Source organism: Struthio camelus, chromosome 3 (assembly GCF_040807025.1).
Source record: "Struthio camelus isolate bStrCam1 chromosome 3, bStrCam1.hap1, whole genome shotgun sequence".
In the NCBI taxonomy this organism is placed as follows: domain Eukaryota; kingdom Metazoa; phylum Chordata; class Aves; order Struthioniformes; family Struthionidae; genus Struthio; species Struthio camelus.
The window spans coordinates 71,012,368-71,039,909 of NC_090944.1; the positions used below are offsets into that span (position 1 = coordinate 71,012,368).

General features: G+C 39.4%; 1 long non-coding RNA gene across 2 annotated transcripts in view; it reads right to left on the bottom strand.

Annotated features, from left to right (window-relative positions):
- Positions 1–7,019: 7,019 nt before the first annotated feature.
- LOC104153111 (uncharacterized) overlaps positions 7,020–27,542 on the bottom strand; it is a 50,812-nt gene continuing 30,289 nt past the window's right edge. The window contains exons 2-5 of one of the 2 annotated variants that reach the window (XR_696148.2): positions 16,007–16,166; positions 11,119–11,247; positions 9,547–9,628; positions 8,634–8,930 (exon numbers count right to left, since the gene is read on the bottom strand). This is a non-coding gene — a long non-coding RNA (uncharacterized lncRNA). Of the gene's footprint in view, positions 8,931–9,546; positions 9,629–11,118; positions 11,248–16,006; positions 16,167–27,542 lie in introns of both variants that reach the window. The other variant, XR_696146.2, reaches the window with a different exon arrangement.

Consider the following 27,542-nt stretch of genomic DNA (forward strand, 5'->3'; position numbering starts at 1 on the left):
TTCCTTATGTTATCCCCTAGGAAAATTTCTTGACTAGATGGACCATCAGCCTCACTTAGTCTACCACTGTTCACAGTGTTTCGCTGTGCATCTTTCCCTCTGGGCCGACTGCATGTGCTGTGACCTGAACTGAAAGCCATGGCAACATGCTCACTTAAGTCACGAAGGCCATTGCAATACATAAAAAATACACGCAACTCAAAAAATCCCCAAAGGGTATATGAGGAGATCCCTTCTAAAACATTTTTAGGTATGTGTATGTTCACAGTCAATGAGATGTTAATAACAAAACTCAGTGCTATAAAAGAAACATACACGCTAAGTGCTACCATTTTGATATAGCTTACAGTGCAGATCAAAATAACTTTTCATAGGTATGCTCATTTCTTGGCCTATTAGATTGTCTGCCTTACTCAGATTTGTTTCAATAACTATGCTTTATTTTGACATTTTTAAAGATTTTTATGACATTTAGCATATTATTTGATCTTCTGCATTACAAGCTGTCACTGAAGATGTGCTGTGCAATAAAGTTACATCTAAGGCGACAGACAGGAGGATTTCTTTTTTTTTTTTTTTAACCTGTAAACTTCAGTTTTATGTAAATCCTGTTTCTCAGTGCCTAAAAGTCATGTCGACAGATAGCTGCTGTAAATGTATGGCAATTTTTTTAGATTTTTCCTTGGCCTATAATGGCTACTCATACAAAAAGTGTTAGCTGGAGGCAGCTTTTACTTTCCACTAAATATCCAAGATCACTGTTGGGTTTTCCTGACAGTTTTCAATTTGGAAATGTAAAGTGCAAAAGTGTTTGCCCATCTTTCTGGTATGTAATGAACACCTAAATGCCTTCCTTGTTTTTTAACCTTAATAGTGTATAAGCTTTTCTTCTTGAGACAGAAGGTTAAAGGCTTGATCCAAGGTCTGTTCAAATGGATGAAGAGGCTCATTACTTTCATCGGGCTTTGGATCAGACTGTAGAATAGCATTTGGCCTGCTACGAAGCAGCTATCAATGTCTGACCATCAATCTGGCAAGCCATGTTTTTCTTTCATAACTGGCCATAAGGTGCCTTCCCTCTAAATAACATATGTAATTTTCAGAAGGCAGTGTATCCACTTATTCTGGCCACTCTGGGTTCTCAGATGGACCTACTGGCCATGTCTCTGCATTGTATGGACATTGTACATAACAATTGTAAACAACTGGCACATGGGTTTTGTTCCATGCTGCTGCTGATTCTTAGCGCAGATATCGTCTTGAAAGATAAGTTTAAATTTGCAGTAATGAGGCTTCATAAAATAAGAATTTGGATGTATAGCAACTGTAAATTTTCCTTTTGCAGTTTGTCAGTTTCATTGTTCCTATCTCATTTTTATAATTCTCACTCCTTCTGTTAACAACATGCCTGTACCTCTCTTAGCAAGCTTTGTATCTTGCTTAAAATACCCTTTTCACCTGAAAAATTTAACCTAAGCTTTTCTTGAACCAGTTGACGGTTATTAATAAAACTTTATTGGATAACAAACAGATTGGCCTCCATTTTCCATATAACCACTTTCTATGTAAGAAAGCTATTCCCTCTCAATTTTCCTCTCTCCATTCTAAGGTGAGCCTTTCTCAGTACAGCTGTCTGTCCCTCAAACTAATGCATCTGATTATCCAAATCTTTTATCACAGTTGTCATTCTCCTATCAAGTCTCTCCAACCTAGCTGTCATTTAAGAAAAAAGGACACTCAGTTTTGGGCAACTCATAATGAAAGAACTGATTAGAGAATAAAACTAGATCAGACAGGAAACTCTTTTCCAAAAGTTTCCAAGCTTGAAGGAGAAGAATATGCTGTTGTGAATCCCAATGAAACCAAGAATGATGAAAATACCAGAAATAAGAGGCTGCTTGATGTTCAAAGCAGTATGGGACATGTGAAAGACCCATGTTGCAGACCAAATCCTGACTATTTTAGATGAGGACTTTCCAAGGTACTTACCTGAAACCTAGATCACCAGGCTTTTGTCAGTTTTAGAGTCTGGTCTCTCACCAAGACCTAGATCTTACTAATTTTCCAAATAAATCCATGAGATACATTTTCACAAAACAGCTTGATACTGTAGTATTAACATAAGAACAACAACAGCAGCAATAATACCAATTCTCAGGGTGTCTCTCTGAAATATCTACAGCTCTCGTTAAAATAGACTATTAGAAGACAAAAATCCAACACTTTGCAATGAAATTCTCTTTCACACAGATGACTCCCAAAACACAATCTTATGCCCTCATTTCAGGACTTAAAAGGGATTTAATATACTAGAAAAAGAGCCGTAGACAAGATGAAATACAGCTGCTCAAGAAGCAGACTTCCCTAAACAACTCAACGTACCTTATTTAGGCAGCTACAGCTCAACAGCTGGCTGCAGCTTGCATGAGGGAGTTGGAGGGTTGCGGAGGGATGAGTCCTCCCTCTTTCTTTCCCCTGTCTGTGGCGGAGGGGTATATGCAGAGGCTGTTCTTAGTGAAGTTTCAGCTGTTTGCAGGGACGGTGATATATCCCCAGATCTGGCTACTCCAGCTGCTGAGGCTGGACCTTAGGATAATATATATAAGTCCCTGAAATGGGGTGAATGTCACCATTTATAGGCCCTGCTGAGAGTTTTCAGGGTCGCCATGTCTGCATCAGCTTGTTTTTATTAGTTCTTCATAAGATTTGATGACTACTTTAGCTGAGGTATCTGAGGTCCAAGTTGCTCTCCTACTGGAGATATAAAATTTCACGCCGATTTGATGAAAAAACTTAAGAACCTGCATTATAAAAGAACGTTGCTGAATCTTTAATTCCATGACAATACAAATTCAAAGCATCCAAGGTGGGGTAGGGAGAAAGACAGGGAGAAAATATGAAAGATATCTACGAAGACTATAGCACTGCACTGCAGAGCTATCAGAAATTGACAAAGTATGTGTCATATTTATTCAAGCACTCCTATGTTTTTGGTCTTTTTTGGAAGGTGAAAAAAAGTTTGCCCTTTGTTCATCAGGCAATCCTCCAGAAAGAAATGCAGGCAGGTTGAAAGGCAGCTGGCAGTAAAGGAGGTCATTACCATCACCTCCAGAAAAGCTGGAAGTGGGGGTACCTCCCATGCTGATTCAAAGCCAGATTGCTCTCAGCTCCCCCTCCTCCATGACTGTTGCTGGGACTCAGGGCCTTTAACTCCAAATAGGTGCAAGTATAATGTGAAGCATCTTACAACAGAAATCCTTTTTGAAAAACAGCAAAGATAGTTTGGCCTGATATTTGGATAAATGTGGTAGATGAATGCCACCATTGTGAAATTAAACAACATAAAAAAGGAAAAAAAAATGCGTAATTATGCACAAAAGATATACCCAAAAGATTATCATGGAAGCCAAGGTTATTTTAAGAACAGAACTTCCTTGTGATCTTCTTGAGTTATTATTAGGTCTAACCACAGAAAGAAAAGGCAGGTCAGAAGTAGTGTAATTGGGTACATATGAGTAGCTGCACGTTCAATAGCTGTGAACTTAAATCAGTTCTCTTAGTAACCTAGAGTAATTAGGGTAATTGAATATGCAGTTTATTTATGAAAACAGGATCCAAAATGGCTGTTCCTCGTGGATTTTGAAGGAGATACTGTACATGGGAAGGAAGCATTCCAGGTTAGACTCATATCTAACTGCACTGGGCTGTATTAATTTTTGTTTTGATTTTAATTACTTTTATCTGAGAAAGAATACTCTTGGGATGACTGAAGGAGCTAAAGTGTTTCTGTAAGCAAGAGAAGGGTGAACATTTATATTAGGGTATCAATCTTTGAGAAGGAATCACAAAATCTAGACCCACTCTTTCACCCTTATCTCCCCAAGATTATGTCAAGACTGGACAAAAGTTGTGCACTTATATATATTTTCCAAAAGACATCATATATTGGTATTGAATCAGTACAACATATTACATAGCTCCTTCTGGTGCAGAGTACTGGCTTGTCACATCAGGCTATCTTTTCTTCTTTTTTCCAGTTGCCAAAGAGCTTTACTTTCGGTTCAAAGAACACTTTCCTAAATTGGTAACATCAGTGATTTCCACAGATTTTTCCCTCAGTATGTTCAGTTGCCGGAGACAAAAGGATCAAACACAGTTATGACTAAGAGAAGGTTTCCAGGAAGCAATTTTCTCTGAGCACTGGGGGCCAGACTAGAAATAAGTTAAGCATCCCTGTTGTAACACATTAAAAGGATAAGATTACATTGATTTTCAGAAGGCCATCTATACGGCAGACAAAACAGTCCCTGGGGTCCCTGCTTTAGAAAGCAAAATTAATTAAATAATTAAAAGAAGCCTCAGTTTGTGTTTGATTGTCTTTAGCAACATCCTGTGTAAATAATTCACATCTGGCTGGTGGAGAAGTATAGGTCACAAGGGATAGTTTTTACTCATAGTGAAACATCCCCTAATCAATCATCCTTCAGCTTCTGCTTTTTTTCAGACCAGGGTTTTCCTGAGCCTGTTGTGGTTTGTCTATTTAGTCACCTGCAATGGATTTCTTCCAATTGTCTGTCCAGTCTCCCCCAGAAGCCCTGTAAACTTCTTGCACCCATACCTCACTTGGCAGGGACTCCTTCAGGGCTGCTACGTGTTGCATGAAGAACAGTCTTATTTTTTGGTTTTGAATCTCCTTCCTGTTGGATTCATTTGATGGCCTCCAGTTCTCGGACACAAAAGACAGCAAACAATTGACCTCTATCTTTATTCTCCATGGCATTCATAATTTTGCAGACCTCTCTCATGTCCTCCTCAAGTTTATCCTCCTTTTCATCCCAGATGACTCAATCATTTCTCATATGGAAACTGTTTATTTCTTCTGATCATCCTTTCTGCCTTTCGCTGAACCTTTTCGAGTTCTTCTGTATCATGAGATGAGGGGACCAAAGCTGCCTACCTTATTCATCATGTGAGAGAAGCTTGAATTTATGCAACGGCAGAACGATGTTTTCCTCTTTGTTCACTATTTCTTTCCTAATAATTCCTAATACTTGATTAGCTTTCCAGACGACTATTGAGCACCGAACTGATGTTTTCATGGAGCAATTCATCATAATGAGTACATTTTTTATCTCAGAGTCCCCATGAATCTATTCCCAAGGGCTGCAAGACTACTGTACTGTTTCTGGGCAACTGCTAACCCTTTCCCTTCTGGCATATATTTTATGAGGTCTCTTGCATTGGAGCGAGAGAGATGGAGATTTTGCATTCGTGTGAATATGAGCGAAAAGTTTTTGCATGGAAAGGACTGTTCTGCTAGAAACTTCATTCTCATTCTAATACTGAGGACTGAATTCCATATTTTTCATATATTTCTATTTTTTCATACTGTTCCTTATAAGCTGTTTCTTTTTTCATCAGCTATTCTACAGACTAAAGTTATATCATCTCTTTTCTTGTTCTGCTTTTACCTGCAATTTAAGGAAATACTGCTGGAGCTAAGTAAATATCTTATCATTTGTTCTGCATTACTCAGCCATTAGGTCATGAAGAATTAAATTCCTTACAAAACGCCAATATTCCTTCCAATACACAATTTAAATCCTCATGAATATATCCTAGAGCAGAGTCAGCTGAAAGTATCTATGCTGCCAAGAGTAGAATGGGAAGATACTGATGTATTTGGCAGTCAGTCTTTATTTCATCCTCTAAGCTTCTTAAGGTATCCCTGTTTCTTCTCTCTGAAGAAATTTCAGAGAGATTAATGCAGGTAAAAACACTATCTCTCATTTGCAATTTTTAAAAAATATATTGAAATTGGTTCAGTGATGTCATTTCTAGTGCAAAATTTCTACAAATTTCCCTTGTAGCACGTCTTGCAAATGCTTCCCTTTCTAAAAGATACAATCATCCTTTTTAGTCCTTAAAGAATTAAGGTAACTTTTTAGATAAAAAATGTTCAACTTCCCTGCCTGTATGAAGCCATGCGGAGAACAGATAAACTGCCAAAGTACATCAGTCCTACAACTCCATTATATCAAAAATAAATAGCACCATCTTTCAGATTTCTCAAAACTTAGCAAAGATCCATACTTGGATGAAGCCTGAAAACAGGTAAAATAGGGGAAATTCTAATAGGAAGGGAAACCTGTGGAACAGTTTGTCTCTTCTATGATATCCCTTGTTATCAAAGGTGCCTGTATGTAGGCATATAGAAGTTTCAAAACTGATCAAAACTGGTAGCTTTCACCAGTTCCTAAGAGTTATGTAATCGATACTAAAAGAGCATTTAAATCTAAGTCTTCCTGACTTCCCCGGAATTTGTGCATAGGCTTCTCAGAAACTAAGGACTATTTCAGTTGTCTAATTGTCTGCATTGCAAAGTAATAGAAACAAAACAGTTTTCTCAACAACGCATACAAATTTTTGGCAGTCAAGTGCACTGTGCTGCTACAATGCACCAAAGCAAAAGTCTGTACAGTTTCACAGAGATCAGAAGAAATCATTGTGTCACCGACTCTGACCACCTCTGCAGCAAATCTTAGCCAGTCATCATTTCACTCGGTCATCATTTTCCCAAATCTCTTAATTAGTGTTTGTCCAGCCTGTCTACCTGAGAGGCACTGAAACTCCAATATAACTTCAGCTCCTGATAAAGTGGTTCTTATTCAGCTTTTCTTCATTACATAATATAAACCTCTGGCACTCACAATTTTCTTGTGAGAGTAAGCCTTCCACTATTATTTAGTTACCAATAACTCTTATTGAAAAACCAACAAACAAACAAACTACATAGGTTGAGGCCTGAGATCCTGCTAAGGAATTTCTTTGGCTTTTAGTTAACTTTTGTAGCTCCTCTATGCATCCTCTCCGATTTGCAAGATCACCTTCTAGAATATGTACAGCGGAAGTGAGCACAGTACCTCAGCATCAGTCTTACCAGTGCTGTATGTGGAGGTATAATAACTTTCCTACCCCTGTTTACAGATCCAAGGATCACAGTCAGACTGAATCCAGTATGAATTTGCATGATGATTTACTTATATTCACAGTAATGAATAACTTCAGAGAAGACAAGGATAAAATCAAAGTGCATTCCCATTCCCAGTCATCTGCAGCTTATAAACAAGTCCCGAGGATTTCACAAGGCCAAGTCTTCTTCTAATCAAGCATCACAGATTATGAAAACAATCACTTTACTTAAATTAGGGGACAAGAAATTCTGTGTATTTTGTATTTCAGTTATCTTTCTGAAAGCAGCCTTGCTTTCCCCTACAGACTGTTGTGGCACATTTGCTGTTAACTGTGCAGCAGCAAGTTGCCTGTAAATTTCCTGCCCTAAAATTTAAACAAAGACAGGATCTGCAGTGAAGGATTAGTGTACCACTCACTGCTTGTCCTGGTTGTTTTCCCATACAATATAACTTCACCATATCAAGCAGTGGAGGAGTTTGAGGGACTGATTCACTAGGGTCCCCATCTTGCATCAGTAAAGTCAGCAGTGGAAGAAATCCCACAGCGTTAAATGCAGTTTGTAAAACGCATAAAGTCGTGTTTTCCCATTGAGGTTAAATCGCTATAAAACAGAATGGTAACTTTTCCTTGCAGTGAGGCTCGCTATCTGCCCGTGTCACAGACAATGTCACCTTCTAGCAAGATAACTGTCTCCCACAATAAGAGTCAGAAATACCCTAGCTTTCAAGCACGTTTTGGAATTAATGGGAGGTAAAAAATGTCTCCTTCCAAATAGGTTTTCAGATATGCTGATTAGCATGAGCATGATTTTCTTTTAAGTGAAAAGTCTGATGTTCCCCTCATTCATAGAATTTGCACTAGATAGATGTGCCCAACAGGAGACAGAAAGGGGGGAAAACAGTCAGCTGAAGACGTTTGTGAACTGTGGAACAAATACTTGACAGATCCATTTAAAGGACAAGGAATGGAAAGGCTGCTTTGCAGATAAATTTCTTGATGAGTTTTTTTTTAATGGTTTGTAAGGAAATATGACTGTCTGTAATTTACAGCGTTTCATTATGAAATATTTCTGAGTATGTAATGAATATCTGCCATGCCTAAATATCCTCAGAGTGTCACTCCACAGTCCTCCCACGCACATCACTTCAGTTCAAGGCAATAGCGTGGCAAAATTTCCATCAGCTCCAGTAGGAAAGCAGCTCACAAAAGAACAGAGGATTTGACCTCAAGAGTGTAAGTATTGTGGGAAATCTAAATGATTTCTCCCATATTCCTGTACACTGCAAGTAGCCTGTAAGGACAAATGCCAGTTATTTGCATCAAGTTTATTACAAAAGAGAGCCAAGTAAATGCTAAAGCATATTTTACACCCTGTTTATCCTCTTTTCTTTAGATAAACCAAAATAAATTTTGTTATGGGACACCGGTTTTGAACTCTTTTCTTCAGTTCACAAAAGGGCTTCATATTTTGATAGAATTCAGGATTTTTCTTCTCATTCTATCAACACACACTGTAGGCTTGCACCCATATGCAAGAATTTGTGGTGCAAATGCACTCTTTGGACTCCACTGGAGCTGGTAAGGGGTAAAAGGAACAAAGATGAGGAAAATTGAGATGGGGACACAGCAGTAAAAATGTGGCTTTTTTTTTTTTTTAAGTGGAGCTGAGAAAGACAGTCTTGTGACTCTGTCAGACTTGTTATTGTCTCTTTGTCTACAAAGATTGATTACATTTGCCATGTGTCCCAAAGCAAAAATATACCATGAATTACGGTGGGGAAAAGTAGAACATTCAGACAAGAGAAGATACGGGTGAACTCAGGTTTCAAACCCCTCTGCCTACTTCTGTATAGTTTCAGATTATTTGGATTCAGGAATCATCTGTTTCTCCATAAGACAGGACGAAAGTTTGGGACTTCTTGCACCTGCTGGTTTGGGTCTTGTCCACTTCCAACCTAGACGGATTGAAGAGCAAAAAGCAAAGAATTTAAACATTGGTTTCAGCAATGCCCAGAGATAAAGGTTCATATTTCAGCTGTAACAATCCATCACCATCTCACACACACACACACACACACACACACACACACACACACACACACACACACACACACAAAAAGGACTGTAAGTACAACTCATGCTAATATAATAATTGCATTCTAAGAAGGGCTTTAGTGTAATGCAAGGCACAAATAAATAGACTTTGATCTGAACAGTCTGGACTATAATATATAAATTGTGGGATATAAATCCCATCCCCAGTTAGAGAGAAAACCCTTCCATAAATGGAGGGGAGGCAAATATGAAGCTTTCCAGTTGTCCAGTGTGTGGGTTTCTCAAAGCACTACAAACTCAAAGCTGAAATCTACAGTGCTCTGTATCTTCGATAATAGCTCTGCTAGTAACATTGTGATCTAGAAAAAATGACAAGGAATAAAAATTACATTGAGTTCAGCCCAGCCCTAAAGCAAGAGAAAACTTGTCTTGGACACTATAAATGAGATATATACCTATCTACTGGAACTTTAATGTTTTTACAGCAAAAACCACAGTGCTGGAAACAACAGATACCTGAGGAGTAAGGCAATAATTACAAAATAGTATAATTCCCGTTTCTGAAAATCCCTGGAGCACAATGTCCCATTAACGCAGCCTGAAATTACAAGATATGAAAACAGTTTTCATTTCTCTCCAGAAGGTTTATTTCTCTTACCACCCAGACGTATAACATTACTTAAAAAAAGAAAAAAACCCAAACCAAAAAATACCAACACAAAGTTTGCCACCACCTACTCACCCTGACATAAAATAACAAGAAAGGAGCTTTGTGTATGACTTAACATGGAAATAACCATAGAGCAAACGCAATATGGGAAAACAAGATTTCCAAGACAAATGAATAGAAGTCAAGATTCTTGGCTACTGTCAGTTCTGCAGTAACTTTGCATGTTCTTGGCTAAAATACAGACTCAGGACCACTCAGGAGTCCATAGTGTTTCAGTCAAAGGTCTGCCTACAGCCTATTATCAGAGGAAGATATTAAGGAAAGTAGCATATCTTAGAGAAGTAGGATGTTTACAGAGTAACACAGCCACCACCCAGCCTCTAGCTAGCCCTTTTTTGGGGACTTCCTGAAATGGAGATTGTATCAAGGTTATTGCATTTAACAGCCTCTGAGAAACCCTCTTCCATCAGTTTCACTAATCTTTTCTTATGAGCCCATTTAATCTCTTGGCCTCCAAAACCTCCTGCGGCAAGGAGCTGGCAATTTAGCAATACTGTACGGAAAATGTTTCCTTCTCTTTCTTTTAAATTTGCTTCCACACTCTTTAATTTGATACTTCCTTAACTTTGCACTGTGACAAACAGTGCATGGTTGTTTCCTGTTGACATTCTTCATACCAGTCCTGCCTTTACAAACCTCTGACAGATACCCTCTTTGTCATCTTTTCTAAGATGAAAAGATCAAATCTCTCCAACACAGAAGACATGCCCTACCTCCGATCACTATTATCATCCTCTCTATACTTTTCCTCTGTCTTCTCAGAAATGGAAGTGACTAGAATTGCACACAACACTCAAAGAGTGGGAAATACAAGAGATTTCTACACCGGCATAGAGCTGGCTCTCCATTTCTGCCTCTTTTCTTTTCCTAATGATTAAAAGGATTGTGGTTACCATTTTGGCTACTGCTGAGTAATGAGCTGATGCTTTCAGAAGCTTCCACAAGAACTACGATCCCTTTTCTGCCTGGTAATAACCGACAAGTTCTGTCATCACAAACACATCAATTCCCCCTCCACCTACATCACTTTATATTTGATCTGGCATTTTTTTATCCAGTCATTCAGTATCATGTGATTTTTCTTAGGCAGTTTACAATCAGTTTCAATTCTGATTACTTTGATTTTTCCATAGTCAGAAAATGTTATCATGTGTCTATTCATTCCCTCTTCAAGAGCACTTGCAAGTCACAAAAGTCTCTCTTAAAGTCATTATCTGACTCCTCTATGCCTCTACAAATATCTGGTTTTTATATTATTATGGTGTCACCTAGATTTGCTGGTATGGAATTCAGACTTAGTGATCTCTACTTTCTCAGATTAATGGCTGTTTTAAAATATTCACCTGTGTGCCACCTACCATTCCTTTCCGATTGGAACTCCTGATGCCTTTGGAATCAGTGACGTTTTGATACTGCTTTTGGTAGACGTGGGATTAAGAAATAAAGTTCTCCTTGCATCTTCATTTTTCATCTGTTAATTGGATGCTCTGTAGATAATAATGTGAGGTGTAATGAACGATTGTAAGTTCACAGCAATTACTTACAGCATTTGCTAAGCTCACACAGCTTCACACAGCTATCAATCGGCTGGAAAAAATGTATCCTATGTTAATGTGTTTTCTATAGTAATTCTGTCTAGAGACTGCTCCATCATTTCTGGCTGTAGTGTTAAAGAAGGGCTGCACCTGTTTCCACCTCTTGTTTGAATACACTGCAATGGAGCAAAGGTGACTAGTCTTAGTTTCTGAAGATGATACGCTGCTGCTGATACCTATTCAGGATAATGATGGATTTGGGCTACAGCAGAGTGGAGGCAATCTGGTCATTTTATTTTCTTGAAATTTTTAGGAGGCAGTTCAGCAAATTAGCACCATTAGCAAAAAAGAGGAATGGAGTTCGCAAGCAAAAATCTTTTTTTGGTGGTCTACTGCCATTATCCTCTGATCATGCACTGGCTTGAACTCCTCCAGTATCCTAAACTGCTTATTTTGAAGTTCACACAAAGACAGTTCACATATTTGATTTCCCATGTAAATGAGACTTAAATCGATGTATACAAGAAGTAAGGCACCAGAGAAAGTCACAGCCCAAGTACGCAAGATGAAATTTCATGCTCAATGACCATCAAATGTTAGAAAGCTTTCAAACGAAATGTTTTTTTGCACGAAAGATATTGACAAACAATCATTCCTTTGAATAACAGTATGTTTTAAAGAGGAACGTGTAGTTTTAATGAGAGCACTCCTGCTGTTTCACTGCTTTTGACTATTAAAGACAGTTTGTGCTGCTAATGTGGTGCTTGAAAATGTGATTGCCTCAGCTTCTGTTTATGACCGTGTAAACTTGCTGCTTTGTGAGTACTCAGCTATTTTGCTTTTGCTGTGTGAAGAATTCTAATGGATATTTTTATTTGGATTTTATTTTTAAAGGGTCGTTTTTACAATAAGTTGGCTACTTTTCATAGTGTCAGCAGTACACATTAAACTTCACATTTAAAGGCTTTGTTTTGAAGGTCATTTTCTCTTAGCTGATGTTTGCTGCTGACAGTGATATAGCTTACTGCAGTAGAATTTGAAAAACTAATTTTGGGTAATATTTAAGATCCAGACACTGAGACACCAGAAATGTACCCAGGAGTCAGAAGTTCACTACTATATTTTAGTTATATGACTGTTTTTCTGACACTTAATTTGTTACCAGTGTTTTCAGTTACGGTTGACTGTGTAAAATCCACAAATTAACACCTTAATAGATGTTAACCACACTAAATCTCACAAAGACACAGCAGCTCTTGTGAGAACGCTTTTCACTTGACCATTACTTGTTAGAAGAATAACTGGGTTTGATTGTTTTTATTTAGCCTCAAACACCTATACTGTTGAAAAAATTATAAGCTGCCATAGGCTAACTTTCAGCTTTCCAGGTGCTGCACAAACCAGATGATAATGGCTGCTCCTGCGGAGGTCCCTTTGGGCCTGTACTCGGACAGATTATTTTCATTCCTTTCAGATCACTGCCATTTTGAACTTATGCAGTTCTTTCCACACATACCTTTTCCTGGCCATGCATTTCTCTATCAGGATAGAGGCTCCCTCAACTTTCAAGCTCAGCAAGGCAAAAACTGATTTCTCTGTTTTACTTTCCCATCCATCTCCTTACTTTCCCTTAACTCTTTTCATGTAACACCATCCTCTTTTTCTTTTTATGCCGTCTGCATCTGCTGTGGAATAGAGCCTATTTTAAAAAATGTACCAACAACCCAACCCTTTCTACCTCTCCCTGTCCTCCTGTCTGCCAACCAGTCAGTCCCATCTCTGGCTCCTCCAATTGCCACAGTATTCCAGGACATCAAAAATGTAAAAATCTGCTTCACTACCCTCCCTGCCTACACGGGAGTACCTTGATTTTCCCCATCCACTTCACACATCAGACTGCCTTACCTTCAATGCACTGCATAGGGTTTTACAAACCTCTCTTACTCTCTTCTTTACAATGTCAACCACATGAACCTGTCTTTCCGCTCTCATTCTTTCCTTCTCCTCTTCTTGCTTTCATTTGTACCTCTCCACATACTTGAAGTGGAGAGGTACAACTTGCCACACGTTCATGCATTTTATATTTTTCACAATCTCTTCAAACATGTTGCTACTAAAAAACATCTTACATGAATAAATTGCATTGCAACTTCATCCATTCATTCTTCCATTAGCTTTTTTTTGTCATTCACTATTCAAGGGATGCAGGATTTTATCTTTAGCAATATTTTATTTCTACCCCTGCTTTGTTTCTTGCTTCTTCTACACAATGTTCTTTGATTTACACCCTTCTAATTAGCAGACAGCATAAAATATACAGCATATTCGTAAAAGGGATGCAGGTCTCATCCACGCTCCCCACTAACGTATTGGTATGGGTGAAAAGGCTCCAGTTTGGTGAACTCAGCATCCCCTCCTCAGCTTTGATCCCAAGCGTAAGCCTCCTGCCTGGGAGCGCCAGCCCAGGCTGGGATCACGGCCAGCAGCACGCGCCATGCCTTATGCAAACAGCGGCCTCCTGGACTGGCAATATTAACTCAGCACAATACTGAGTTATGTGCTGGTGCTTTCAGTCACCACAGCTAGGTTTAAATCACTGATGAAGAATAATTTCTCTCAGTAATAAACTCTCAGGCCAGCCCACTTCATTTTTCCGTGATAACATATTGTGAGAGCAGCAATATAAATACCATCGTGTAGCCTACAGAAGATGTGCAATGTGGAATGTGGGTTTCCTCTCAAAAAATAGGAGCAATTTTGCTTGGCTCAGGGGTCCACCTCTGAAGTGAACGTCCCAGTGATCCACACTTAGCCTCCCGCAGTTCCCAGCACAGGATGGATTTATCCGGATTCCTTCTAGGCAAAACCTAACCGGAAAATGTGCTCCAGCCTTTCATAGCTGCTCTATCCACAGGGCCAGTCACACCCTCAGAAATGCATGTGGGGTGAACTTTCAGTACTGAGCAACAACTGCTTTGCTCTGTAAATCTGCTCTTATTTGGCCATAATACTTACTAATATAGACAAAGCCTGAATGCTAGTAATATAGGGGAAATTAGCAAGTACACTGCTTTTCAGACATTTATCCCCTTTTTGAGGCAAGAGTCTTTCCAACCCTGAAAATTTCCCTCTGTTTAAAAGGCTGAGACTAATTACTATAAATTTTTTGATTTTAGCAGGAGATTTAATGGGACTCAAAGACAAGTGCATTGACAGGAGGAAAAAAATTAGAAAGAAAAACAGCTCTCTGTTCTGAATAAATAACCCCAGCTAGAAAAACCTTCTGAGTCAGAAGAGGGAATAATAATATTCTAGTGCAGATCTGAAATAAGATCTGCACCAGGGGGAGGGAATGTAACCACAAATTAAATCAGCTCCTAGGGCACTTGACCTTTACTGGCTATTATCAACTAAGATGCAAAGAAGCTGGATAAATGCTAGGTCCAGTTCTTTCATTTTCTGTACTAGCGACGGCTGTAAGGAAGGCAGTAGTCAGTAAAGTCACCCCCCACCTCCCCCTTTGGAACGAGTTTATTCCTTACATGGCTCTGCAGTGTCTCTTCAAACCAAGCAGGCAATAATATTTACACCGGGGGGCTCCCCAGGGGGATCCTTGCAAATCTCCTCATCCGAGAGAAACTCTCTGGTGGTGCCTGAATTAAGGCATTGCAGACTAAGACTTTGAGACTTCCCCCTGCTGGACTTCCAGCAAAAACCCTCTCAGGGGCCTCTGATTCTTAAGTGAGGAGCAAATACAGCAAAACTACAGAACAGATGCCATCAGCGTTAACCGCAAGGGAAGATGCTTGTTCTTCGTGCCCAAGGGCAGAAGTGCCATCCCAGCTGGCATTCTCGGTGTTGCGAACTTGCTAACATTCACAAGCAAAGTAGCGATGGGATTTCTGCTCTCTTGATACCTTCCTTTCCTAGGGCCACTGGGTTCCTCTCTCACTAGTCGTTTGGCCGTTTCACGGCATCGCTTTCAAGGGCCAGTTGCGTTATTTCTTAGTGCCACCAAGTGGCAGAATTTAATAGTACTATTTTCAGTTATTGCTTTTGACCAGTGAAGAAACCAGAGTCGATATCACTTGTACCAGCAGAAGAGCAAAAGAACCCTCAAACAGATCAAGGCTCCAAGATTTTGCGAATTAAAACAAAATTAAGTTTTACCTGTCTTGAATGGTAAATAATACAGTCAGAGGACAAGTTCACGACAGAGCAAAAATTTAAATGTGTGAAAATCTTTAAGTCTCTATGCAGCACAACATCAAATGCATGCTAAAAACTACTGAAAGGCAAAAGGGGGCTTGAGCACATATTTAATTTTAAGACTATCTGCTTAATATGTCCTGCTAAACAGGTGTGGATTGCTGAGCTGGAACCAATATGAATAACCTTTATTGGTAGTTAAGTCAATGAATCAGTGAGTGGAAGCTGAAATTTCCGATACGATGATGCTACGTTCCATTAGGACTTAATGGCAGAATAATTATTCATCTGTTCCTGGTACAACGTAACTATGAAATAGTGCAGTTCAGCTCCGTATTAAACAATGGCAGCAGTTTCATAAAGCACTGAACTCCATTTGCAAGCATTTAACTTTACCAGGCCACTGGAAAAATCTCAACAGAAGATACTGAAAAGTAGCCGTATGGTGTAGCCATCTGAAGTAAATATTTTCACAACTTTTTCAAGTTTATTTTAAACTTGCCTGCGAATACAAGGATGGTGTTATAGAGCCTAGTGCCACAACAGATACCATTCTCCAGGTTGATTTTCTTGCCATTTTCCTCCAGGTCTATACAGAAGCAAATGCAGGCACATTTCGGGAACATTAATTCATATTTGGAGTATTCTGCAAGCTGAATGACCTAGAACACAAAATTTTTGCTTTCAATGGAAATGTATTACATCTAGCAAGCTAACTGAAAATGTTGTAAGGATCAGAGGAGGAATATTCTAATATGTGAAGTCTTTCTTGACTGGAAGGGCCTGAGCAACATTTGGGAACAGAAGGGTTTCTGTGCAATCTACTTTGAGCAAGAGAGGGGCAATGCAGCTAGCCCACCTGCAGCTGAAGGAAGAGTTGGGTGTGTGCGCACAAACATGTAGTCTATTCTCAGGAAAAAATAAGCTTTTTATCATTTCTGGAGAAACTGGGTAGCAGAGTTTTCCCTCAAAGACATTCTTAATGCAAAGCATTGGGCAATTGTGTACTCAGGCTGACTGTTTATTCAGAGAGTTTGGGGGCAGCTCGCTCTTTATAAATAGTGGCATAAAATGAAGTTAAAAATAGGCTAACTATCTTCCTGTTTATGAACATGACAATAAAATGTATCATGCTATAAAACCACCACATAAGCACCATTTAAGGGTAGCTCACTGCTTGGAGAGCTTGCCTGTAGCTCCTGATGTGGGTTAGCATCTGAGCCTCTGTGCGGGACAGCCTGGGCTACGGGGTCCAGCTGGAGCGGACACTCGTCCTGGCTGCCTCAGAGGGCAGCAGCAAGTACTTAATTTGATTTTTCCCGTGCTGTCTGGGTCGTTTCTCTTCTTGTATTCCTAGAAGAATACACAGCTTCCATTCCCATGGGACACAGCAGCTGTGCTTTCAGCTCAGGGGACCACTTAGGGATCGATGCTAACAGATTCCCGCGCAAGACATGGTCTTTAGAAAAAAACAGTCAGATCACGGAGCAGTGAACAGCTGAGACATCTCAAACTGTAGGTCCTCATCAATACCATCATTTTGTAAGGCTAAGTTTAAAGAGTATTTAGATACTCATTACCAGAAGATTAAACTGTGGATATTATTAAAACATGCTAAAGGCATAATCTTGGGAGAGAAAAGATGTTTGATTTTAATTTAAATAAGGAGGCATTAACATTAGGAACAGTTCATTATCGTCTTTAGGAATTTAGTCCAGAATTGCAAGACTAACACTGTGTTTACATACTCACTCTAGCATTAGATTTTTTTTCAGTAAGTTGATGGTAGAAACAAGCCTTCCCAGCTTTGTAGCAGCAGCGAGACATACCAGATGGAGAATATATCTTCCTATGCCTGTTATAGCTCTGTTACATCAGGGATCACATAAGAAACCAACCAACTACCTTGCAGAGAATGCAGAAGGGTTACAAAGGGGCTGAAATAAGATGAAGATACTGCTAAACTTTTAATAACCCACAGGGAACTCATTTATTTAGTATTTTATCACCCTAGAGTAAAAGATCAATTGTAATTGCATTATATCTCTACACATTTCCCAAGTAGGTATCTTCCTATCCTTTTCCTCCTACATTCATCATGCACCTTTATAAACTGTGCAAACTTATCCTGGGAAAATTTTTCTATTGAAGTGCAATCTATCCAGCTAAATCTCTGTTAACCTGACAGCTTCTTCCAATTAGTCCATCCTATTTAAGCACATGCCCTGTGTGCTACTGCAGGCATATTCAATTAAGATAAAGAAAAAAGTGCAGTAGACAAGCTTGACACTAATATAAATAAATGAGTGCCTTTTCTTCATGCATAAAGATATCACAGCTCAGCTTTCAGTTGAGCTTTCAGTTCAAGGGGATTTAAATACAGATAAACTTACACCAGTACAATGTCTACTTGCAGTAAGTAGAGGAGAGGTGACATTAATACAAAGTAGAAATGTCTTCAAACATCATGTACCTTTATCTGCATCACTAGAATAATGAAATTAAGAGTGATTTCAGTGTCATTCTAATACTAATATTTTTTTATACTGACACCAGTGTTAAAAAGAGACTAATAATTTGATAACAAGCATGGACTGCATTTTTGCTCAGAGCAATACAAAGCTATAGTGAGCTAGGCCTTCTGCAAGATCAGAAAGGTGTAGCCTGCTCCCTCCCTCCTGATGCACTTTGCATCATCAGTCCAGGTCTGCTTAAAACAATAAAACCAGTTCTGTACATAAAATTCTATTAGAATGGATTCTTAGCCTTTAATCATTAGCCATTAGTACCTCTGCTATTTATTTCTCTCCCTGCCAGTCTCTCACTCCGTTCCAAAGGTACCAGCTAGTTTCTCTCTCAGGTGGTCTAAGAGACAACATAAGCTGAACTTGTCCTCAAATAGTATTAAACAATTACCACTTCTGTTTCAGATATCTTGTGTCATCAGAGCTTGTCTAATCTTTTATTTCATGGAATAATATAGTTGGAGGAAAGAAACATTTACTTTACAAACTTCAGCTGTTATATCTAAAACATTATGAGACACTATATCAAAGTACATGGAAATGTAATAATACATACTTTACCAGATGACAGATTATCTCTAATTTAGCTAAATATTACTATGACTTGTCTATTTAAAATGCACAGCTTTCCTCTGAAAGCACTGAACTATTGCCTCCCAGTTGGGAAGTATTTGTTTCACATCAAAGTCCTTGGTTGAACAGCCCAGAGTTCAGCCTAAGGGCCAATCCCTTAAGCAGCAGGGATTATCATCCTTTCAGAGAAGGCTAGTAATGGTCTTTGTTAATTAGAATCCAGTCAGAGAGATACTCAGAGGCGTTCTTCAAGGATGAGACTCATGACATGAAACATTATTCCAACTATAAAAAAGGGCAACTATTAGAAGGGTGGTTCTTCAGACCTCAGGCCAAGGAACCACATTTCTATCTTAAAATTATCAGGAACATTTAGGACACCAAAAGCTGGCCATGCACTCCCACATTTCTCTTAACAGGAAAGGCAAATGTTGGCTTCACACAGACAAAAGGCAGCATCCAACTTCCTTCATATGTTACTATATCATAAGCTAATATACTAAAAATAGGGGAAAAAAATTGAAGACTCATGTAAGAAGCATTATGAGTCATGTAAACATAGGTGCCAAAGATGTTAAGTTGAAAGTGTCCCAAATTAGGCATTTTAATAGTTAGTCTCAGAGCAAATTATGTGCGTACAGATCTAAATCAAGCACTGACCTGTTTTTCATAAACAAATACATCAGTTAAGCTTATTGCCATATGCTTACTTAACTAATTATATCAAAATCTACTTACATTTTTAGAAGGAAATGGACTGTGTCATGATAACACATAAAGCCATACTTAAATCCTGCTCTGTTACCCACGCAAGTAACAGAAAACATCTTGAAAATGGTAAAGCCAGAATAAAATTTAATTGGATTGAGAAATAAACCCACAAAATCAAGGATGCAGAGAGGCTCACAAACTATCTGTGACTTGAAATACGCTCAGCTGGTGGTTTGGAAGTATTACCCCCCATTGAAAAAGCCAAAAGTATGACAAATAACTGCCCTTGGGTGTTCAGAAGCAGAATGGGAAGACTTGCATTCACAGCTGCAATTTATATTTGGAGTAACTTGCCCTGCTTTTGGCAAAAATGGGAATGCAGTCAAGAACATATGTTTGACCTCACTGTCAAGCATGCTGATAATCTCATTTTCACCAGGGATGTGTCCTAAGGCCTTAAGCTCGCATGGAACAGCACTCCCTATAAGAACGGCAGTGGTCCCTTTGCAGCAACCAGTCCAGGAGATGGATAGCTAAGAGCGAAGCACGCTTCTCAGCTCTGTCAAGCTTTCATTTTTTGATACCTTTCTTTATTCTGAGATGCCACTGGATTTCAGAGGAAAATGTGAGCACCCTGAAAGCTGTCTGAAAATTGAACTTTCCATAAAATTAAACACAGCAATAACCGCCCTCCCACCTTGGTACCTAGTACTCCTGCCTTCAGAAGTATAGCACAGCCCAACTTTATCCAGACTTCTTCATATTAGGGGGCCATTCTAAAAAATTTGCTAGGTCGTCATCTCAACATTTCCGTTCTGCTAGCTAACTAAGTAAACCTGGACACAGACTGGGGTCTGTGAAAGGAGGCTTGTGTTTTGAAGATTGAATTAATCTGTTAGCAATTTGAGTATTTTTCTCAGGCGAAAACTGTTGAGCATTCCTTGGTTTGTGCAATGTTTGCTTTAATATTTTAGGCTTATTCAAAACCATAACACTATGAGTGAAATTCACCTCTTGAAACTACACCCGTTGTCTTGAGTTGCTTCAACTAACCCATTTCACTTCACAGCTGAGAAGGGAAAAGGCATACATGGTTTGATATCACAGCTCAGCTGATGATATAGGTGAGATGATTTTAAGTCAGTCATTTATGACCATGAGAAAGCACTCCTTGGCTCTCAAACCAGTGTAGACACTGATGTCTTCAGGGAAAGACTGTGCTAGCCAGCCTGGGCAGCGCTACAGCTGTCTTGGGGGTAGAAGACTACCAGTCACTGCAGATCTAATTCAAAGTGTAACGCAAACCTGCGTAAAGCCAAAGAGCCAGGTTGGCTTCTAGGACAGCTACATGAATTCTGGCAGAATTAGAGCCTGGATATCTTAAATACTGTGAATGTCTACTTCAGGAATCCTTGATTTGAGCCTGAGAGGGTTCATCTGGAGGGCTTTTACCCCGGAGCTGGTCTCCTGAAAGGATCTAGTAGAGCTGGAATCGAGGAGGAGACATCTCAGTCTGCCTTGCCACTCACGCAGGGTTCTTCCAAGGGAAAACGGAGGAAGCTTGTTTGGGTTGTTGCACTTGCCTAAGCTGCCCTACCACCATGGCAGTCATGTTCATGGACCCAGGCCTTCAGGTTGCATTGAACGCATCTGAGATGGATTTAAACATATCTTAGAAAATCTAAACTCTCTTCTTTGTGCTTTTCTCTGGCTGAGCTCATCTGTCTGGACACTTGCACATATAGAAGTGACTTAGATTACAATTTTCTTCATGTCTTCATTTAAATAATACAAACACTGAGCAGAGGGAGTGAATATTAACTATTTTAAAGATCCCTGAGAGAGAATTACAGGATATTTCTGTAGTCACAGTGGAGCTGGCACTTTCTTTTGTCAAAAGTCAGAAGAGGCAATGGTGGAGAACAAATGTTCCAACAGCAAAATATTTAACATAACAAACTGCGCTATTCCTTAAAAATTTACTTCCTATTTTCCACTTGTGCAAAAAAGGAAGGCCATATTTTCTAGGTCTTGTATAATGGAGTATTTTTCTGCACCTCTTCTTCTATACTATTCACATATAAGACAGTCCATGCTGTAGAGGTTTCTATAGCAACACAACAAAGTCTTTTGCAGTAGTAGCTGTTCTTTTCCCAGGTATCCTATCAGCTGGTTGTAGCTTAGCTTTTAAAATTAAGCTTCTTGTCTTTATGGAGCTGCACATATAGCGTGAGAAGCCATATTTTCCACTCAGCTTGTATGAGTAAACAGTGATGCCTCAACTTCAATTAGCAAACAGAGAAATGAATACGAGAGTTTAGTAAGTGCCAGAGAGTGCATTACTGTGTCTGAGTGCTTCATAAACTTTAATGTATGTATCCACATATCGCTTTCCTATCTTCATAAATTTATTAACTGCATTTCACAGGAGACAGGGAAAAGACAGAAGCACATGGAGAATAAGGCCTTTGCCAGAATCACACAAAAGGGCTGTGGCAGAGCAGATGGTGGAGTGAAGATTCCCAACTACCAGGATATTGCCCTTATCTGGTATATTATCCTGTGCAACACCAATGAGATGAAAATAATCGTTATTTTTCAGATTATACTCCCTACAACTATGCTATAGTTAAAATCAACTTCCTTTCCTCCTCCTTCATTTGCTCATTCCTTTTGCCCCCAGTGCCTTGTTTCAGAGCATCAAGCTTTTCCTTCAGCACTCATTTTAAAGAATCAGCATAACACACCGCCATTTCTGCTGCCACCACCACTTGTTTCCCAGTCTTATTCCTTTGACGCTCTTCTCCTGCACCCAGTGCTCCATGGGAATGACTCTGCCAAACTGCTAAGCAGTTCTCAGTTTTCCAGTGACTCTGTAAGGAGTGCCTATTGCCTAAGATTTTACCTGTCTTTTTTCATATATAAGGCTTCTTTTTTATCCCTTACTTCAAACTGTTATTTTGTTCTGGTTCACATAATAGCTCTTCAGAAGAGAGCATTTCAAGTTGCATTTGTTGTATGCTGCAGGCGCTTACACTACTAGAACAATATAAAAGCATAAAGGATCCAGATGTCATCCTTGTTTAGGGGAATGAATGTAAAAAGACAAAATTCTCACAGTTCTTCCAAAGAAAAAATAAGTGCTTGTTCTTTGCACTTCACTAATTTATTCCAAATTCAGACTGTTACTTCAAACTAACACTGTTATTCACACAAGAAAGCAATCTTTCTGTCGAATCAGTCCTTAGGAGGCAAGATACAGAATTTCTGTTTGTTCTAAGACAAAGATTTTCCAGGGGCTGGAAGACTGAATACAAACTCTGCCATCCAGCACACAAGCAAACAGAGCTCGTCCAGCAGAAGGGAGACACGTTACCCCTCCCTAGAGAGCAGTGGTGTAACTGTTCTCCTAGAGTTTATCCTAAAGAAGGCACAACTTTGCCAGCACTACCAAGCCTGGCTCAGAGAATTTAAGTCAACATTTTGTTCCAATTTTACATGTCTTCTTTGTTTAGAAGAAGCTTTTCTAAAGCTCTTGGGGTAACATGTTGTAATGAAATGGCTCCACTTTGAGTAGAGGTGGTTTCAAAGTAATTCACTCTGCCATGTAAAATATTTGGTTTCTGGCCTGTAACTCTCCAGGTTGGAATTTCCTAGCTTTGAAGAATGCAGATGTGTGCTTTCAGTGAGGTGTTTTTGTGGGCCCTCACTGACTTTATAAAATGCTGAGACCTTTTATTTCCCATGAAGTTAACTTACCAAAGTACCAGGCATGCCCAGTGGTTGAATTTGTGTTCCTTAGCTTCCATGAAAACCACAGCAAAATTAGCCAAAGACCCAGGGGACGAAAGAGGAGTCTTTAAGAATACTGATTTTATTTTATGGGCTACCAGAGCAGATACTCACATTAACATTTTCACCACAAATATTCACTCTAATTTAACTCAGTTGCTCTTCTGCAATTCCAAAGAAGACCAGTTGCACACCAGAACAAGGCACTGAAATGAGTAAATAAAGCAGACAGGTTCTGCCGCGGTCGCATTACTTCTGTTTTGTCATGCTGCACGTGTCACCAGAAAGCAAGGATTACTTTAATTACCAACTGCTTTAATTTCAGATAGTTATTATGGAAAATTGTGAATCATGTTAATTTACTTTGGCAGCATGACAATGGGATCACTTACGGTCCTCGGAGGTGGCTTGGGGGAGGCTGCTGGGGGAGGTGAAGGTGGAAGGAATGCACTTTCAGAGATTTTAATTTCAGAAGGGGTGTTGTCATTCAAAATGTTGCTAAGCTAGAAATGAATTAAGTCTCCCAACGTAATCTATTAGAATGTCTACACTGATAATCAGTAGTCCAAAGATGTTCATTATCTTCTGCTTCAACAGTCTGGAACTGATGCAGCAGTGGGAAAAATTTGTTCCTTTGACTTCTGCATTTCAAAATGTTATTCTGAACTTCTAAAAATCTTTGTGGGCTAACTTACAAATTGTACCCTCCTCTGCCCCAGTCACAAGGAATATCGCGGAGAAATGTAACTATATATGTATAGTGATTATAGCTTTTTTCAGACTTCTGTGTTTGACCCCTTCAGAGAAAAGATATTGAGCTTAAATAGTGTGACCCAGTACAACTGCACAATGTTATGTTGCACACTTCTCTCCCCCTCCACTTTGCTGCGTCCCTTTAAAGGTCAAGGGAAGTTGTAAATTCAGGCAGATAAACCTAGTTTTATGTACCTTTTCTTTATTAGCAAAACTTCCTGCCTCCTCTCTACTCTTTGCTGCCCTAAGTTAAATGCCAATTGTTTCATCTCTATCAAACAGAAAAAGAAAATAAAATTATTAGTTTTGATTTGTTTGCTCTTTAACTCCGACAATCTCAGCAATTCGCTTTCCGCTTCAGTCTCATAGACAGCTGAATCAGCTTTAGTGAGGACATGGTGAATAAATGATTGAGGACAAATCTCCTTAACTGGGTGTCTGTGCTCAAGATAATGCAAGAAGAAGGCTATGCTACCTCACAAAATGCTAACAAATGTCTCTTGAGATTGCAGAACATTAAGTGCCTTTCTTTGTTGACACAAGCACCATTTATCTGGGCTAAAAAAAATCCTTAAAGAAGAGAAGTTGCTAACAAGGATTTTTTTCCATCTTTCGAATCTTAAAGAAAGTCCAAATTTCATCCCCTGTAATTCCTCTGAGTTAATGGTTATTTCCAAGCAATTCAAACACACACTGAAGCTTCTGGAAATGAAGGGACGATCAGTCATCAGAAGCACTCTCTAGCTTTCTTTTTATCCTTGGTTGGAAACAAGAATACAGGAGGGAGCTTGCTTGTAGCTGTTGGAGTAAATTTCTGTCACAGGCTATCAGATCAAGACCAGGACAGTGACTGCCACAGCCCCTTTGCCTGTGAAACCAGAAATACCTTGCTGTTCACTCCGAGCTCATTAGGACTCAGAAGGGACCAACAATCTCCAGGATCAGCCCTCAGAAAAAATAAAGCAGTGAAAGGAAACAAATATCCCTAGGTGGGATCAAGGTTGTGTGGATCCCAAGGCAGCCAGCCAACCAGCACTGCTGAAGGCATTAAGGAAAGATCTTGTACAGAAGACAACACAGGACTTTCCCCTAGGTTAGTCTGGTCATCCTTCCCATCCCGTACAAGCAAGCTCATCATCAGGGACAGAGATAAGATGTCGTCTTAGGAGGAGACCATAGAGGACTGTGTGGAATTTGCAAGAGCTCAGATCCACTGAGCTGGCTGAAACCAAGACAGAAGGCATCAGTCCTGCAGAGCGCAAGGGGAGGGTTGTTTATAAACATTTTATTTCTGTTTTCTCCTCCCTAGCCACTGAGTTTTCTCTAACTAAAATGTTAAAGATCACTGCATGTTTTCTAGAAACATCTGGCTTTTCCAAGTTTGAAATTGCTCTTTTAGGGGTGCTCACGGTATGGAAAGGCCCAGGCAGTTTCACTGCAAAGTGCTCACCAGCTCTTCACACAACTGAAACATTTGAACCCATACCAGCAATAGATGTTGAATGCTGTCTTCACAAAGCACAGCTGGTATTTTCACCTAAACACTTCTGCAAGGCAAAGCTTCTCTCTTCTTGTCCTCTCAGTCTCCAGTCTCCTTGGATGGATGCTGGAGGCAGTTGCAGACTTTTCATGCAAACGTATCTGGGTACCAGGTCAGCGTGGTGACATTGGAGGCTCGGGATGCAGATCCCTTGCTGAGGCCCAGGCCCACCTGTGCTTAGCATGTCCCTGAAAGGGAGATGTAGAGCCAACATGGAGTTACTGGCCCACAGACTTGGCCCCTGTCAGTTGGCCCTGTTTCAGTATGGAGAGCCACTGTCATTTCGCAGCTTATCGAAAACACGTCCATAACCCTTAAAAGGCAGCCAGAATGTGCTGTTTCAAAGTAGCTACTATGACAATTACCTCAGCTCTGCAGTCACAAAAAGGTTTTCTAGTTAGTTAGTTTCTTTCTTTAATCTTAAACTTTTGTTGTGAGGACAATGGACAGGTTTGTTTTCCATGTGGTTTTCTTTTTTCAAAACAGAAATAAAAAAAAGATCAAAAGTATTTCAGAAATGATAATAAAATGCATTTCAGAAAACATATTTACATTTTAAGGCATCACTTTATAGAGAAAGTGTTTCAGAAGCAGAGGCAATGCAAGCTTGACAACGGCAAATGACACAGGTGCAAGTTACAGGTAGGTTTAATGTTTTCTGCGTAGTTTTGAGACAGCTTTGAACACTGGCTATTCTTTAATTTGGATTCCTCAAAATAGCTTCAGGTAGTCATAAATGTAAATTGAACTCTGACTTCCAAGAAAACTAGTTGGAATTGGTAACCTAAAAAATTAGTCTTGCTTCTGGCAAGGGTGGATTGCACAGGAAATGTTGTGACAGATCTGCCGTGTTCATTGTCTACTTCTGTTGTCTTCTGAAGATTTTTCAAGATTACGTTACCAGAAAAACACCCATAGAAAGCATTTATCTTTTAATAAACACTGTGATATCTGAGAAAAGTCCATTTTCCTTTTTTTGCCCCCAAGTATCCAGATGCTCCTACACATAAGAGTCACAGAAATAATTTAATTTCAAAAATGCCTTTTCATGCTATGATTGCCAGATATCAGTGAGAAAACTGGATTACAAACAGACCAAGCAGATGTGCTTATTTAATCTAAGTGCAGCTTTTATTGGCTTCAAGATATATCCTAATTTAATAATTTATTTTTAAAGCTTGTTGACAAGGCTGACACCTTAGGTTCATTAGAGAGCTCTGGTCACACTGGGAATAAGGAAAATAAGGAAAGCAGTTTGAAACATGGGGTTGTAGCTTGACTAATCACTGATGTTGTTCCCCTGAGATCAATGGAGATTGTAAGGGTGCTGGATTGGCCTAATAGGGACAGACCCTTTACACTATTTAATGGCAACAGAAGCTTACCTGTCCCCTCCACATGATTGTGCCTTGACCCCAAAATAATGACCATCACCAGGGAATGTACTTTCAAACTGTTCATTAGTCCTTTTTTTCAGTCTATGCACAGAACAAGAAACAAATGTCTATTTCACAGTCATTTTGTACTGTAGATGACAGCCAGAGAGGCCTTCTGTGGAAATGCCCCCTTCCAAATCATCCCTTGATCCAAGAGCAGGCATCATACTACTTTGGGACAGTATCTGATCAAGTACTTAGAGTAAATTGCCTGACTTGCCTCAGCACTAAGATATCAATGTGCTAATGCTGCCCTGGGAATTTATTTGAACTGTAAGAGTCACCCCTAAAACTTTCTAAATTGCCCTATATGTTATGATCTGTTTGCTCAGAAGTACTAACATACAATTTGCAACATGATCATTGCAAAGAAGCTATAACAGTATTTTATCCTTTTTTATTATTTCCTGTATGCATAATATTGACAAACCACATAAAACCCTGAAGTTACCATATCCACCAGCACATTTGGGAGACTTATTAAAGGCACTCTTCAGCATGGTAAAACTTGCCACGGCAGAACACAAGCACACTGGAAACGTATAGCAGCTTTTTTAAAACATCCCCCTTCATTCCTCGTGGAAAAAGTTAAGAGTTATTCTGATCAGTTCAAGTGGCCTTTGCTATCTTTGGCACTTGAAAGCGTCAGCAGGATGATAAATTCCCCTTCCTCAACTCTCAGGGCACAGCATGAGACTCATCTCTCCA